At 37.7% G+C, this 16,004-nt stretch overlaps 1 long non-coding RNA gene across 1 annotated transcript; it reads right to left on the bottom strand.

Annotated features, from left to right (window-relative positions):
- Positions 1-1,341: 1,341 nt before the first annotated feature.
- Positions 1,342-11,445, bottom strand: LOC129213031 (uncharacterized). The gene is made up of 3 exons (XR_008579341.1): positions 11,167-11,445; positions 6,183-7,876; positions 1,342-3,350 (listed from the first exon to the last, which is right to left on the bottom strand). It is a non-coding gene; the product is annotated as an uncharacterized LOC129213031 (long non-coding RNA).
- Positions 11,446-16,004: the final 4,559 nt, after the last annotated feature.

The raw sequence follows: 16,004 nt of genomic DNA, 5'->3' as shown, positions 1-16,004 counted from the left end.
ATTTCAGTCAGTGCACAGATTCTGTTAGCAGAACATTAGGAATTGCTTTATAATAGCTGTAAATACTAACTTCGGACTCCGTTTAACATTGCTATCAAGTACATTGTTTGATTTAATGGCCTGTACAGCAAGTTCACCTTATCTCAAAAGTCTACCAAATTAACTGTCGATTTTAAGTGGAAATTATTAGCTTGAGTCAACAACAATCAATAGGCTTTAGATCTGATGCAAAAGTTTTAAAACTGTAGAGAATACAGAGAACAGAGTAGAAATCCAGCTGCTTGACTTTTGATGTTTGATATACTTAATTTCTTCACTGCCCAACAACTAGATACATTACAATAAATAAGAGTTCAAAAATTTTGAAAAGTACTTCTGGAAGAAAAATCAGACCAGAACATTTAAGACAGAGGCAGAATTAAATGAAGGATACCACATGCAGAATCTGTAGAAAAGGCAAGATCTGAAAACAAAGTGGTGTATTTTCTCAAGTAAGATTTAGATCCACTTACAAAAAATGTAATGAAATTATAGTTAGTTAAAAGAGAAGGTTGCTCATTCCACAGGTTGAAATAGGATGAGAACAGCCAAAGAAGTGGGTATTTTTCAAATTCATATAGCAAAACTAATGTTCTATTATTTCTGAATTTCTACTCAAAGAGGGTAGATATACACAGTCCATAGTTACTAAGAAGATAAATATTTATCAAAGAAGAGCCTTATCTGCAAAACTTGGAATTTCACATCTGTTGGTAACTGAATCAAAACAAATCATGTCATGCAATGAGTGTTTCCTGTAAAAGTGCAGTATGAGCCAGGTTCTCTCTCTTACAAATGTCATCTATATGCACTACGTATGGCTACGCTCTGCTCTCAGGGTCTGCTATCAGTTATCAGACAGTGGCATAGAAAGAGGCATTCTGCTGGTAAGCACCACTTGTCCCCCAAATTAGTACAACTACATAGCCTAAAGAAAAAAAGAAAAAAAAAAGGCAGGCCATGCCAAAAAATAAAGCAGTGCCAGCTGGTCTGCTAAAAATATTTCCTGAAAACAGTTTGGGAGTTGAGACTACTGGGAGCATGGCATTCACTCCTCACCTACACAGCTTTAAGGGATGCAACACAAAGACACGTAAGCTATACACACCTCTTAAGAACAGCTACTTTCTATTAAAAGAAAGGCTAAAGTCAAAATAAATCCAAGTAAATTCAAACACACACACACAAAAGCCCCAAAGTCTTATTTATTACTTCTATGACATTTTATGAATGTCCAATTCACAGAGCTCTTCCACCAGAAATTAGTTTCAGGACATGAGAACAAGAATTAATCCCATCTCCTGCAAATAAGAGAAGACCAGAATTTATTTCTCCATAATCTATAGCAGGACTTGCCTAAGTGCAGCAATTAAAAAGCTTGCAGCATTAAAAGCTAACTTCAGTCTCATTTAAAAATTATTAATAGAAAAATTAGTTATACACCCTTAACAGCACTTAGTTGAACTCTGTAACACTAATAAGTAAGACTCAGTAAAGTTAGTATGTTCCAGATGCTCCATTAAACTAAAGGCTGATTTTTTGGTACTGTATTATGGCTTCTTTCTTCCTTTCAGTTGCTTTGCTACTGCTTATGGCTTGCTAATGAAAACTGATCTCAGTGCTGAAAGTGCATGAGCTAAGATTGTGCAGTACAGTAAATTAGAAATCAGAAAGCATAAACAAAGATTCATTATTCTTCTTTTTCCATGGTCTCATCAAAGACGGAAGGTCTTTCTGGGACTTAGTTATACACCAATAATAGACTCAAATATTTTTCAGTTTTCAAGACTGTAATGAGAATATACTGTATTCTCGACTTCGTTTTTTTTAGTACAAGATCCTCTACTGCAGAAAATAGTTTCGCTTTTTTGCAGTGGGAATTAATAAATCATCCTTAATGTCAATGTTTTAGCTATTTTTTGTTTCATTCCACAATTTTTCTGGCGTATTCTTTTAAGTCTGTTAGGATGTAAAAAATAAGAAAGTCTTCCTTTGATTATTTTTTTTAGTGGTAATCAATTATAGTACCTTATTATCTTCCGCTATTTGCACATAAAACACTAGTTTTCACATAAAAGAGGTAAAGGGCTTGTATTAGAATCATAGAATTGTTTGGCTTGGGTTGGAAGCAACCTTAAGGATCACCTAGTTCCAAGCCCCCTGCCATGGGCAGGGACACCCTCCACTAGACCACGTTGCCCAAAGGCCCATCCAACCTGGCCTTGAACACTTCCAGGGAGGGGGCATCCACAGCCTCTCTGGGCAACCTGTCCCAGTGCCTCACCACCCTCACAGGGAAGAATTTCTTCCTAATATCTAATCTAAATCTACCCTCTTTTAGTTTAAAGCCATTACCCCATGTCCTATCACTACATGTCCTGGTAAAAATTTCCTCTCCAGCTTTCTGGAGACACAAAGGCTTACATTTAAATACTTGTAAATAAACATAATAATAACATTGATTTTCAGAGATGGAAGAGAGGGATAATTAAATACTGGTAAATGCCACTATCTTTCTCTCTGAGTCACTACTTAGAAATTATGGCAGGATATCACGGATTTACCTCAGAAGAAACTGTGCCATGATTTCATGTGACTACTAAAATCAAAACAGCATAAGCATAGAACACAACGAAAAGAGAAGTGGTACATGAGTCCGTTACCTGTATTCACACATAGGAACTTGTTTATCCATTTAACCCAAGTTCATAGAATCATAGAATGGTTGTGGGTTGGAAGGGACCTTAAAGATCATGTAGTTCCAACTCCCCTGCTGCAGGCAGGGACACCCTCCACTAGACCATGTTGCCCAAAGCCCCATCCAACCTGGCCTTGAACACTTCCAGGGATGGGGCATCCACAGCTTCTCTGGGCAACCTGTTCCAGTGCCTCACCACCCTCACAGTGAAGAATTTCTTCCTAATATCTAAATCTACCCTCTTTTAGCGTAAATCCATTACCCCCTTGTCCTGTCACTACACTCCCTGATAAACAGTCCCTCTCCAGCTTTCCTGTAGGCCTCCTTCAGGTACTGGTAAGCTGCAATTAGATCTCCCCGGGGAGCCTTCTCTTCTCCAGGCTGAACAACTCTCTCAGCCTGTCTTCATAGGAGAGGTGCTCCAGCCCTCTGATCAGCTTTGTGGCCCTCCTCTGGACTCGCTCCAACAGCTCCATGTCTCTCCTGTACTGGGGCCCTGAGAGCTGGATGCAGTACTCCAGGTGGGGTCTCACAAGAGCGGAGTAGAGGGGCAGAATCCCCTCCCTCAACCTGCTGGTCACACTTCTTTTGATGCAGCCCAGGACACTTGTTGCTGAAAAGGAAAAGAAGTTGCTGAAATGGAATTTTTTTCCAAATAATTCTTAACTCTTACCAGTTACACAATTGACTCATTTTTCAGATTTGTATTATAATGCATCACTGCATTTTAATGCACATATATTTTCATAGCATACTTAAAATTGATTACTAAGTAAATCTTGTCAATGGGTCAAATCTGTGTTACTTCAAAACTCCAAGTTTCTGCTTTTGGGTTTTTTCAGGACTAACAGGCTTTAGAAGAAGAATGTAGCCCAAACTAGTGAACCTGTTACAAAAATAACAAGTATTTTCATCTGTAAGCAGAAGACGGACTTGACATTACCAAGATATCGTGTGAAATACTGCAATCATACCTCTTTTACTGAATAGCTCTGAGAATCTAGCATGTGTGCCATCAAACTGTGTTTCAGTTAAAATACCTGTAGAATTCGGATTTATCACTGAATGCTCAGTTTCAGTGAAGGTAAAAGATATTCACATATGGTATTTCTAATAAAGATATAAACCCCCTGAAAATCAGGATTCTGCTGTGACAGAATTTGTTTACTTTTTGAAAGTACTTTCCAGCGAATTGGAAGATTTTGGCCCTGACTCTCCTCATCGTATGTTCTTGGCTGCTTCACTGCTAAGAGAATTAGCAAATCTCCTAAGAAGATCACATTTACAAGGTCATTCACAAATTCAATTACCAGGTCATTATAAATTGGTGGCCATGCTGCTTCCAACAATGCAGCTTTTCCGAACATGCTGTGCATCCAGCAAAAATCCTGGCAGTTTTTCCCTATCCCAGTGAGACTACTTGTGTTGACATCCCCCAAAATAAATTGAAACATCAAAAGTTCATTTAAACAAAACACAATAAAGCTTTATAAATTTACTTTTTTCAACAGTGCTTTAGTTAAGAATATTTATTACCCATTCTACTGTCAAATTACTCCCAATGTGAGTCTTAGGAATATCATAAACAATTTTCCTATGCCCTGTGATATAATTAGCTCTCATTTTAAACATAAATTTTCTGAAGCATGGGATATTTGTTGCAATTGAGATGACTTATTTTTATTCACTGATTTTCCTAAGTGTTATCATCTACCACTTGTTGTACAACAGCAGTTGTCCAGTCAGAACGTTGTTGCCTTAGGTTCCAAACAGAATATTTTACCATCTGCCTTTGGAGTACATGCATAGCTGCTGTTCTCTGAGACATAAACCTACATCACTACCACCACGAAAGAAAATGTGCTGACCTGATAAGGCAAATGAAGAAATGGAAAATGTTGATCTAAAACTGGCATCAGCAGTAAAGAAGCAACATAATTAGCAAAGGAAATAATTTTGAAAGGTTCCCATTGCCATTTTAATATGCTTTGGTTAACAGTGCCATCCCATTCTCACAACTCAGACATGTCCATAAAGACTGCAAAATACATGTAGAAGCTCAGACTTGAGCATGCCCTTGGATGCATGAAGGGACTCGTGCCTGAACATGCTCAACTGTTTGACATCTCGTGGCATGACTGGACAGGTTACAAGCATGGCAGCTGTACATGTAGGTGTGTGTCCTTTCTTTGTACAGAAGTGTCCTGGGTTTTGGTGAGGATAGAGTTAATTTTCCTGAGAATCTGAGAGAGAACACAGCCGGGATAGCTGACCCAAACTAGCCAAAGGGATATTCTATACCATATGACATCATGCTCAGTATATAACCATGCCAGATACACCAGTCACGAACTCTGGATGCAGCATACAATAATCCAACAGCACGCACCATCTCTCTTGCCCTGAAAGACTTATGACGGAGCCCAAAGTCATGAATTAAATGAGCTCAATGGACACTTTAGAGGGATGGCCCACAGAAAAAGGGAATGATATATCTGTGTGTGTGTACATATATCAAAGACAGGAAGAGTGCTGGTGATTAATTGGAAAGTGTAGGATCTGGACATGGTATAGAATAAGGGGTGGATAAAGTCCTGGGTTTCAATGAGAACAGAGTTAATTTTCACAAGAAGCTAGAAGGGGACACAGCCAGGACAGCTGACCCAAACTAGCCAAAGGGATATTCCATACCATACAACATGATGCTCAGTATATAACTTGGGGGAAGCTGGCCAGAGAGGAGGGATCGCTGCTCAGGAACTGGCTAGGCATTGGGCTTCCGGGCAGTGAGCAAATTGCATTGTGTATCACCCGCTTTGTATATTCTGTTACACATAATGTTGTTATTTTCCTCTTCCTTTGTTGTTCTATTGAACTGTCCTTATTCCAACCCATAAGTTTTACCTTTTTCTTTGGATTCTCCTCCCCATCCCACCAGGGGAGGGGAGAGGTGAGCAAGCAGCCGCGTGGTGCTCAGCTGCTGGCTGGGGCTGAACCATGACAAGAAGGTTGAGGAAAAAGACCTTTCTTAAAGAGAAGTTTAGACAACTGTTGGGACTAGATATCAACCAGATTCACTGGCAATAATGTTTACCCACCAAATTTTGCCTCATTCATGTGAGATTTGATCACTTCTCAAATGACACCTGTCTGATACAGTTAGACTAGAAAATTTCATTGCTTAGACACATCTCTCCAGCACATTGCTTCACAGAGTCAACACAGATCAGATCTACCATCTACCTCCCATACCAGCTTCCTGTTTAAAAAACCGAACTTCAGCAACATGCAGGGGTTCATCATTCTTTTTCTGTAGCCTATATGGGCAGAACACCTAAAATATCCTAGGACAAGTAACTCTGCTCCAGTGGCACAAGTGAATTGTCATAGGGTAAAAGAGAGGTTCTCAGTCTACTCAGTTAGGGGACTATACTTGTCAGCTGACCTGAAATCCTGGGGTAAATTCCTCTAGGAGGTAGGACCTTATCTGGAGGCAAGACTCATTTCTATAATCACAATATATTTTTTTTTTTTTTAAAATATCATCTTGTTTAACATTGAAAATGAAGAGTAGTACTTCCATAGCAAGATTCTTGACTGTGTTACTTGTCCTGAAAAGGAAAAGATAAATAATATAATTATTGCTTTTCAGATTGTTTAAAGCAATACTGGCAGACAGTAAGATACTATATCAGAGCTCCTATTTATAAGTAGACAGGAATATATACTCTTTTCTAAACTTAACATAAAAGAATTATGGAATATGGGGAAATGAAAGAAGAAATAAAACATGGATGTAGCCAAAATATTTGAAGGCTTAGAAATTTCACAAGCTAATATTTGACAAATGGTAACCAATAGAGACAAAGCAGAGGTTTGTTTGGAATTTCATTAATTGCTCCTTAAGTCCATTGTGAGTAGAAAAATTCTATTTCTTAAAAGTCATTGACAGCAAAAGTAATAAAAATTTCTTCTTTTTTATAATTATTAAAGTCTTTGATGCAAGTTACATACATAATATGTACATGGAATTCAGTTTTGCTCAGCATAAAAAGACAATTTGGGCTTCATTTAGTTCATCAGCCAGCATATCATGGATAAGTCTACTGGAAAAGATTCCACCAAAAATTTTTACGGAGTCCAGTTTTTCATACTAACTTTTTAACATATTTGACCTTAAAGCTAAGAATTTTCATTTTGGTCATGTAAAAGTGCAATAAGGAAGAAAACCAAAGGCCACATCTTCAGTGTTTGCTTCTGATCATCCAACAGAAGTCTAGTGTTTATTCTAACAACCTGAGATCTTACAGACCTACTACAAAAATGGTCTGCTATATAATCAGAAGTGCTGACCTCTACAAATGCAGAATAAAAGTTGAATCTCCAGTAAGGTCAAATAAACAGGGATTATAAAGATACTCTGAAGAGTTTAACTTTTTTCATACTGCTCTGAAATACACAGTATTAGCAGCATTAATTATTAACAGGCTAACTGTAACAGATTATGAATCAGCATATTTTCAGGAGTCATCTTTCAGGTCTCTTTGCAAAGTATCCCTCAGATTCTCAGTCTGTTAGAAGGATTCATTTCTGAGATGTGCCTCTATATACACAGAAAACTATGTATAATAGTATTAAAGTTTTTACAAATATTCTTTTTATATATTGCCGTCATCAAAGATCCCACCTGCTGAAGCTTAGCTCTACAGAATTTGTGCTTAGACTTGTCAAAATCATATTCCCCTCATCACCTTATCTTCCATATATAATAAAAATACAAATATTTTTTTTAAATCTCATGCCAAATTTAATCTTTGAGCAGGATTTTATTTCAAAGTTAAATGAATTCATTGCTAACTCTAACTTACAAGTATTTGCATAGTCAGATCATTATAAACCCACATGAGCTTCTCTGGGAATAATGTGTTTTCATGTGTATAACTCATTAGAGATTAAAAAATCCAAACACACACTGTGATTTCACAGCAGAACAGTTTATTTGCATGTGAGAGTTACGAAAGAGGAGATTTAATGCCAGGACATCCTCTCCTTTCAAGTCCTCTTGCTCCAGATCCCACACAATTTGCTTCCTCATCTGATTTCACGTATTCTTCTGGGTGATAAGCTTACACAAGTTACCTGAAAATATATGTGAAAATTCCTGTCATTAAAGGAGTGCTTCTATTTTTATAGTGTTCTTTCCAACTGTAATTACTCACAAGGAAGAAAAGAGCAACCAAAGTGTAAGTAGAAACACAATTTCAATTTCAAATGTTTTCAGTTTGTTTACATAGTAAAAAATGAGGTATCTGTGAGAATAGCTGTCATTATGGCTTAAGAAATCTTTTTAGGAAATGCTATTTGAATGGAGAATACAGTGAAAAACCTACATTAGCTGTACAAAAATCCACTTAATCAAAGTAATCTCTTGCACAATGCTTACTCTACTCAAATATTATGATGATTTAAATTTTTTTAGTTTATTTTATTATTAATTTGAGTAACATGGCAGGTTGAGAAATACCATAACAAAACTTAGGTCAAGTTACATGGCTCTTATTCTCTCAGTGTGAGAGAAAAAGGCAGGTTATGAATCTGCAACGCATCATTTGATTGGAAACTGCCATCTTCAGCATAGTGTTCGATTCCTCTCATTTACTGTGGAATGAAAACATGGGCAGAAGCAATTATTGGGGTGCAGCTAATACATTGCAAAAAATCCATAACTTTCCTCACACTTAATTTTCTACTTTAGTCATACACTAGCTTATCCATGTGACCACTAGAAATCTTTCTGAAAATTTCTAAAACCTCCTCCTACAGGATCTGGTCCAATGTGCTTTTTGCCTTAAAAGAAAAGAATGCAGAAAAGGGTGAAAAAGATAATTTAACAGTGCTATGAAAAAACAACACACGGGGCACAGACTCTCCTAAGAATCTCATTAAAATGTATGAATAACAATGTGGTAAGACAGCCAGAAAACTTTTATATACATATACATTATATAACACATATATCATAACTACTAGACAATATTGTGTATTATATATTAATATAATAATATATGTGTGTACATATAAATATTGCATATACGTCTATAATATATACATGTGTATATATATGTATAATATCCCCTCCTCCTAACTGCCCCCCATGGGTTTTTTAATCATGTTAATTTTGAATTTCACTCCAATGATATTTTGGAAGAGAAACTGACTCAACAGATTTATGAGAGTTGCTGTTACTTATTTGCCCTGTCAATGGTCATTGTACATTGTATTACCTTTAAGTTACATTGCTGCTAAGATCTTAATAAAATATTTTCTGTGACTATGGCTGCCCATATTCAATCTATTTCATACTTTTTTTTCTACAACTATAGAAGAGTGCAAGATCTTTTTTATAAATTTTGATAAATCTTTTCCTGGATTAATTGTTTAAGTGTTCATGTCTTCTACGTTAAGAGATAACTTATAAGCATTTACTTGAACAGACACTTTTCCCTAAAAGAAAATTAAACTAAACCAGCTTTCTTCACCAGATTCATATTGCAGGACAAAGAAACAAAAAAACCTACTCTAGAATACTAGTTCACCAGAGGAGGAGGAAAACATTTTTTTCACATCTAGCCTCATCTATCCCACACTTGGGACAAATCTATTGAAGAACTTTTCCTTGTATCAGACATATCTGAGGCCTGAGTTCAAAACAGAGTAATTAAGCACTTAGCTGTCGTAGGTCAAGATTCTGAGATATTTAAAAAGTAAAAACCTTATAATAATCTGTTAGAGTGTTTAAAAACATTTTATTTCCTTTACAAAATAAATTGGTGCAGCCAGGAAAAAAAAAAAAAAAAGAAAAAAATAAAGAAAAAAGAAAAAAAAGAACATTCCACAGAAACAAGCTCTTCTCTGTGAATACAGGAGAGAATTAAATAAAAACAACAAAACTGTCATTTTCAATAAAGATGAAATAAAGCAGATGAAAGATGATGCAAGTTCTCAGATATAATGTGAATGAGTCCAGTGTCAGGGGAATTCCCTGACTCCTAACAGCTTGGGTCCTAATGAAGATCTAAACTAAATCCCTATTGCTCTCAACAGAATATTCTCAAGAGGAGAGTGTGAGAAGCGTGCCTTCAAATGTAGCCCCTGTGCAATCTGAGGGTAGTCTTAAATCATGAGACTAGTTTAAAACCTAAAACTTGTGCACACAAAGCAAACCTGTAATAACAGATTCTTAGGCACAAAACCAACCAACCAAACAAGCCAACCCACAGAAAAAAAAAAAAAATTAAACCTCTTTTTCTTGATTTATGTTTTGTGCAAGGCTGGATCCTCCCAATGCATTTTAAGAATGGGGAGGGGAGTAAGTCTCCATAGGAACACAAGCTCAAGTGTGTCCATCTCCTGAAGGCTGAGAACTGAGCACTTTGGTGCCTCGATGACTTGGGATGGCATGTGCGTGTAGTGATGGAAACTTAAGCCCCGTGAGATCTCGACAAGCAGAAGCTGAGGGTGCTGTGGAAGCGAGTCCTGTGTATGCAAGGAAAGCCTCAGCACGAGATGACAGCTGAGCAGGGTTACTGAGGACCTGCACTTCAGCCTTGCATCCCTCACATGGCAGCCAGACATTTAAGGTCTAGCATGTGCTGTTCAGAAACAGGTGAAATCGTACATCTTCTAGGAAGCAAAAGTTGTGAAGGCAGTCAAGTCTTTCTGGAAAGACTGCAGGCAAGAGAAGAACAAACCTCATGCTCTTTAAGGTGGGGGGGAGGAAAAAAGTGGGGAAAGCTATAATATCATAGAAAATAGAAAAAGCTTTTGTTCTGCTTTGATATTTAAATGAATTGTCTAGTAAAGTCGCTTTGTTTAAGGTAAATCTGAGATAGAGCTCTATCTGTTTTTAACAGTTTGTTGAACAGGGATGGATGACAAACTGCCTGTATCCTTTCCTTCGAAAACAGAAGCGTGAGGGTTGGGCTACCAGCACAGGGCGTAGAGGCACAGGGGGGCCAATGGGAAGTAAGCTCTGGAAAAGAAATGTTTTGACACTGAGAAAGCACTGTGGGATGAGGATTAGGACATGCTCCTAGGTTTTGGGTTAAACCTCTGCTGCTCAGAAAGAAAGTTTTAAATTAGGCACAACCCTGCAGTGATTTATCCTGTATTCAGCCATTTCAGAGCAGCGGTGCAGGTGGTCAGGGCTGCCTGCACCTATTGTCTTCGTTATGTGCCATGGCATGTTTGTGAGTAAAGTCTTTAGCTTTGCGGTGTCAAACCTTTACTACAATACAAACAGGAAATACTTCAAAATACAAATTGTCACCACCAAAATTTTAATAAAGGTGATAAAATACTGATTCAACACAAATATAAAAATGTGGTTATGTCTCTCGAGTGTTGCAAATTTCAAGATAGACCCTCACCTTGCACTTCAAATGACTTCTTCTGGAAGAACCTGTTAACAATGGAGAATGAAATGATAAATTATGATAATTAGGTTTACATTTGGATCTTATCTGAATTACACACTTCTTATCATTTTAACATAGAGCAAGTACATTCCTTAGATCCTCATGCTCTCAGAAACAAAAGGGAGTTTGAATGACGATCAGACCACATTTTCAAAAATGTGTTCAATAATTTCAAAGAAGAAAACCTGGAAACTCTAGGACCTCATTTTATTTTTAACTGTACATTCTCTAAGTTACTTGGTAATGTCATTGCTTCACTGCGATCTTAGAATTGCTTTCACTCCTCTTTTTTTTTTAACATGTAAAAGATGAATCTGAAATAATTTTTCTTTTTCTTTAAATTTAACAAATTGTTTCAGCAGCACTTTTTCCGTATTTCCAAAATAAATAAAAAAAAAAAAGTAGGTTTGACTTTTGTTCTGTATTTCTCTATTATCTTAATGGGTTACAATGTTTCTAGGAGACAATCCTGTGTCTATGGTTTACTTTTCACATACATATAAAGTCAGAACTATAAATCATATTAAAAACCAAGAACATGATCCAGTACAAAATAATTAATTTTCCATTTCTTTTTTATTTATAAGCAGTTTTGCATTTTGACTATTATTATAATGTATAATAAATACTTTTTATGACAGATATGGTTGTAGCAAACTGTGTCATCTTGGCCTTCAACCTAGAGGCCATGCAAACAATAAAAGAGAGGGAGTTAGATTTTTCTCTAACTTCATATTACCAACAATATTGATTCACTCCAATGTTTTGTAAGGCTTTCACTACCATCTCAAACATATAAAACACATATAAAAACATATAAAACACATATAAAAAGGGAATACTTGCATCTTCATAAAAAATGAATTCTACTGCAAACTTTCAGTTACTTCATGTACTCCCCCAGGAACTGCACCGGTAACTCAGCATACTTTGTACATTAAGAGATTTGTCTTAAGATCATTGAATTTGCTCTTTAAAACTTCCTTTATTTAACTGATAGTGGGAGTTTCTTAATTCAAAGAAGTAAGATGGTAAAATAGTTCAGGAAGAAAATAAATATGTAAGTTTAGAGAACCGATTTTCACTGTTGCATTAAGATTTCAGTAAGATTATAACCACTGAAAACAGGCAATTTTAATATGATCTAATTTTGCATTGTTCTATGCAGAAAGATACCACATGCAAAATATGTCAGTTTGCAATAGACACTGCTACTTTCACAAGAGTACCTCAAATTTAAACATACACTGTGAAATAAACAGAAGATGGGATGGAAATTCCTAACATTTCTTAGCTCAGAGTGCTTTAAGGAAGCACAAAATTAGAATGAACCTCTTGGACCGCAAAGCTTAGTTCTTTACTATTACAGGTAGCATTTTATGCAATCACTTTCAAAAATGTCCATGGCCTTAGCTAAAATAACTTCCCCCCGTTCTCCTTGAAAGACAGTCCCAAAATAGATTGTTCCAGTAGTCTGGGCCTTTTGCCTCATTTCCAACCTGAACTTATTTACAAGTGTTTTCTCCCTTTTTGTTCCTGTACAAACATTGGCTTTTAGCCTAAATGGCATTTTCTTCCAGTTTTCATCCTCCTACTGAATATCTTGATAACCACATGTCCTTTTGACTTGTTTAGCCGTGAATAACAAGCTCTAGCTCTTTGCAGAAGATAAGCCCCCTGCTTTCCTTATTCACCCAGCAGAGATTCTGTGTATTTGTTTTAGTTTGAATTTATTAATCTTGAACTTAGATAATCAAAACTGAGTATTCCAGATAAGCATCACCAGTGTCTTTGTGGTGGGTTGACCCTGGTTGGGGGCCAGGTGACCACCAGAGCCGCTCTCTCACTCCCCTCATTCACTAAACAGGGGAGAAAAAGTACAACGAAAAGCTTGTAGGTCGAGATAAGGACAGGGAGAGATCACTCTCTAATTGTTGTCACGAGCAAAACAGACTGAACTTAGGAAATTCATCTAATTTGTTACGAAGCAAAACAGATTGGTAGGAATGAGAAATAAAATCAAATCTTAAAACACCTCCCCCCACCCCTCCCATCTTCCCAGGCTCAACTTCACTCCCGGCTTCAACCTCCACCCCCCTCAGCGGCACAAGGGGGCAGGGAATGGGGGTTGCGGTCCGTTCAGCACACGGTGTTTCTGCTGCTTCTTCATCCTCAGGGAGAAGACTCCTCTCATCATTCCCCTGCTCCAGCATGAAGTCCCTCTCATGGGGTGCAGACCTTCAGGACCAGACTGCTCCAGCGTGGGGTCCCCCACGGGGTCACAAGTCCTGCCAGCAAACCTGCTCTGGCGTGGGCTCCTCTCTCCACGGGTCCGCAGGTCCTGCCAGGAACTTGCTCCAGCGTGGGCTTCCCACGGGCCACAGCCTCCTTCAGGTGCCTCCACCTGCTCCAGCGTGGGGTCCTCCATGGGCTGCAGGTGGAATCTCTACACCCCCTCATCCCTCCTCCATGGGCTGCAGGGGGACAGCCTGCTTCACCATGGCCTTCACCACGGGCTGCAGGGGGATCTCTGCTCCGGCGCCTGGAGCTCCTCCTCCCCCTCCATCTGCACTGACCTTGGTGTCTGCAGAGTTTCTTACATCTTCTCACTCCTCTCTCCGGCTGCAAAAGCTCTCTCTAACTGTTTTTTTTTCCCTTCTTAAATATGTTATCACAGAGGCGCTGATTGGCTTGGTCTTGGCCAGCGGCGGGCCCGTCTTAGAGCCGGCTGGCATTGGCTCTATCAGACACAGGGGAAGCTTCTAGCAGCTTCTCACAGAAGCCACCCCTGTAGCCCCCCTGCTACCAAAACCTTGCCACGCAAACCCAACACAGTCTTGTAGTAGAAACTTCTCTATTTCTACTGGAGTTACCTTTTCAACGGTCATGTAATTCTCTGGCTAAACGACTTCAGTATTTTATAATCATGCTGTTATGTAGGACAGCCAAGTGTATTTCCACTTTAGTTCCTTGCAAGCTCCTAGCTTTCAACAGAATTTTGATACCAGTACCAAGGTGCATCACCTTCTATTATCTATTATTGAATTTCATCCCATTTCTACTAATCCAGTCCTAACAAGTGATTTTTATACAATACCCCACCCTGTATTGACAATGCTTACAGATTTATATTGTTAACAGATACAATCAGCATTTTTACTGTATTTCTACCGTGGCCATTAATGACAATATTAGAGAAGTTCAGTGCCAAGTTCTTTTAGGAACATCACTAGTAATTACTGTGCTACCAGATAAAGCAGGGCTGCCTGTTCCTTTTTCCCTTTTGGATAGCTTTTATCCACCCTCCAGTAACTCCATTAATTCTTGTCATTTGTAGTTTAACTATTAGTTTCTCCAGAGTTGAATTTCAGTAAGATGGTATCAAGTGTTTTCTTCAATTGTTAAATCAACTATAAAATAGCATTGCAATCTATGTAGAGAACTTTATGGTATTTTACTTCTACCTTTCACTATATTTAATTTATCCTTTTAATTGTCTTAGTACATCTATGTATAAAAATCTGCCCTTTAAAAAACCAGACTTCAATAACAGGCCTACTTATTTTTTCCATTTAATTTAAAATAAATTAGTTTGTACCTTTTTTCCCACTAAACTGCTTTTTTACAGTCAGATCCTCTCAAATACCCCACTACTTATAAAAATTAATTTTAATTAATGTCACTTTTGCAGGTTCACAGCCTATCTAACAATTTTCTGGCCAGTATGCACACAAATATCCAGGCCTTACCATATTCCTAGCATTTGTTCTCTAGTCTTTATCTGCAAAGTTAAAGGTCCCATAACATTTATGTGCCCAAAAACATTAGAGACAAGATCTTCATCTATATTTATATATCCAAAATTGAGGTTATAACAGATAATTGTTTATTCTATGTTACTCCAATCAAAACTTTTCTGCTTTTTTCTCTAATGATTTTGAAGTTAAGAATAATATTTCTTATGGCATAGGTCAGACCAAAAGTCCATTTCACTTGCTACACATCTCTGTGTCTACAGCCAAATGCTTAGGCGAAGAGTTTAGGGACAAGTTTAGGAACAGGGCAAGTACAGGGTCTTTTTTTTTCTCTTGATATATCCTACCAGGCTTTGGGAGTTTGCACACAAAGATCTTCCTAAACTAGAAGTTACATTTATTTCCTTGTGTTTAATGGTGTTTCACAGATCTTCACTTTCATCAATGTAGCTGTTTGGTTCTTGGGATCTTTTCTACCTCAGCAACCACAACATCTTGCAATGAACAATAAAATTTAATTATGTATTCTGTGAAAACATTCTTTTTACCGACAAAGTCTTAATTTATTTAAGTCTCCCAGCCTGGTACTAAGAGAAATAAAGAAAAGTCATTTCCTGTTCACCTTTACTATAAATTGCATGATTCTTCCCTGGATCTCTTCTCCCCTGGAAAACCCCTGCATAAGTAATGCATGACCTTTGCAATGCCTTTGCATCAATTTAGTTGCTGTTGTTCTTCTCTGTACCTTTTTCAATTGGACTGTGTATGCCTGGAGTTCACCCAGATGGTATCTGGCACCACAAAATGACTCGCTCCAGCTCTGCTGAAGAGGTTGGCCAGTACAATCCTGTTCTCACAGGGACGTGACTGCTGAAGAACCTGAAGCAGGCAATACGCCAAAGGGGTGACACGCCTCTGAATAGCATGATCATCTGCAAATGGGAATGCTGAAGAGTTATTTTCTTGCATTTAATTAGAATTTCCTGTGCTGCAACTTGTGGCCATTACCTTTTGCCATGCAGCACTGAGGAGAAT

This window comes from Grus americana, chromosome 1 (genome assembly GCF_028858705.1).
Source record: "Grus americana isolate bGruAme1 chromosome 1, bGruAme1.mat, whole genome shotgun sequence".
NCBI lineage: Eukaryota > Metazoa > Chordata > Aves > Gruiformes > Gruidae > Grus > Grus americana.
Note: the sequence above shows the minus strand (reverse complement) of the source record. Positions and strands in the feature narration are given on the sequence as shown.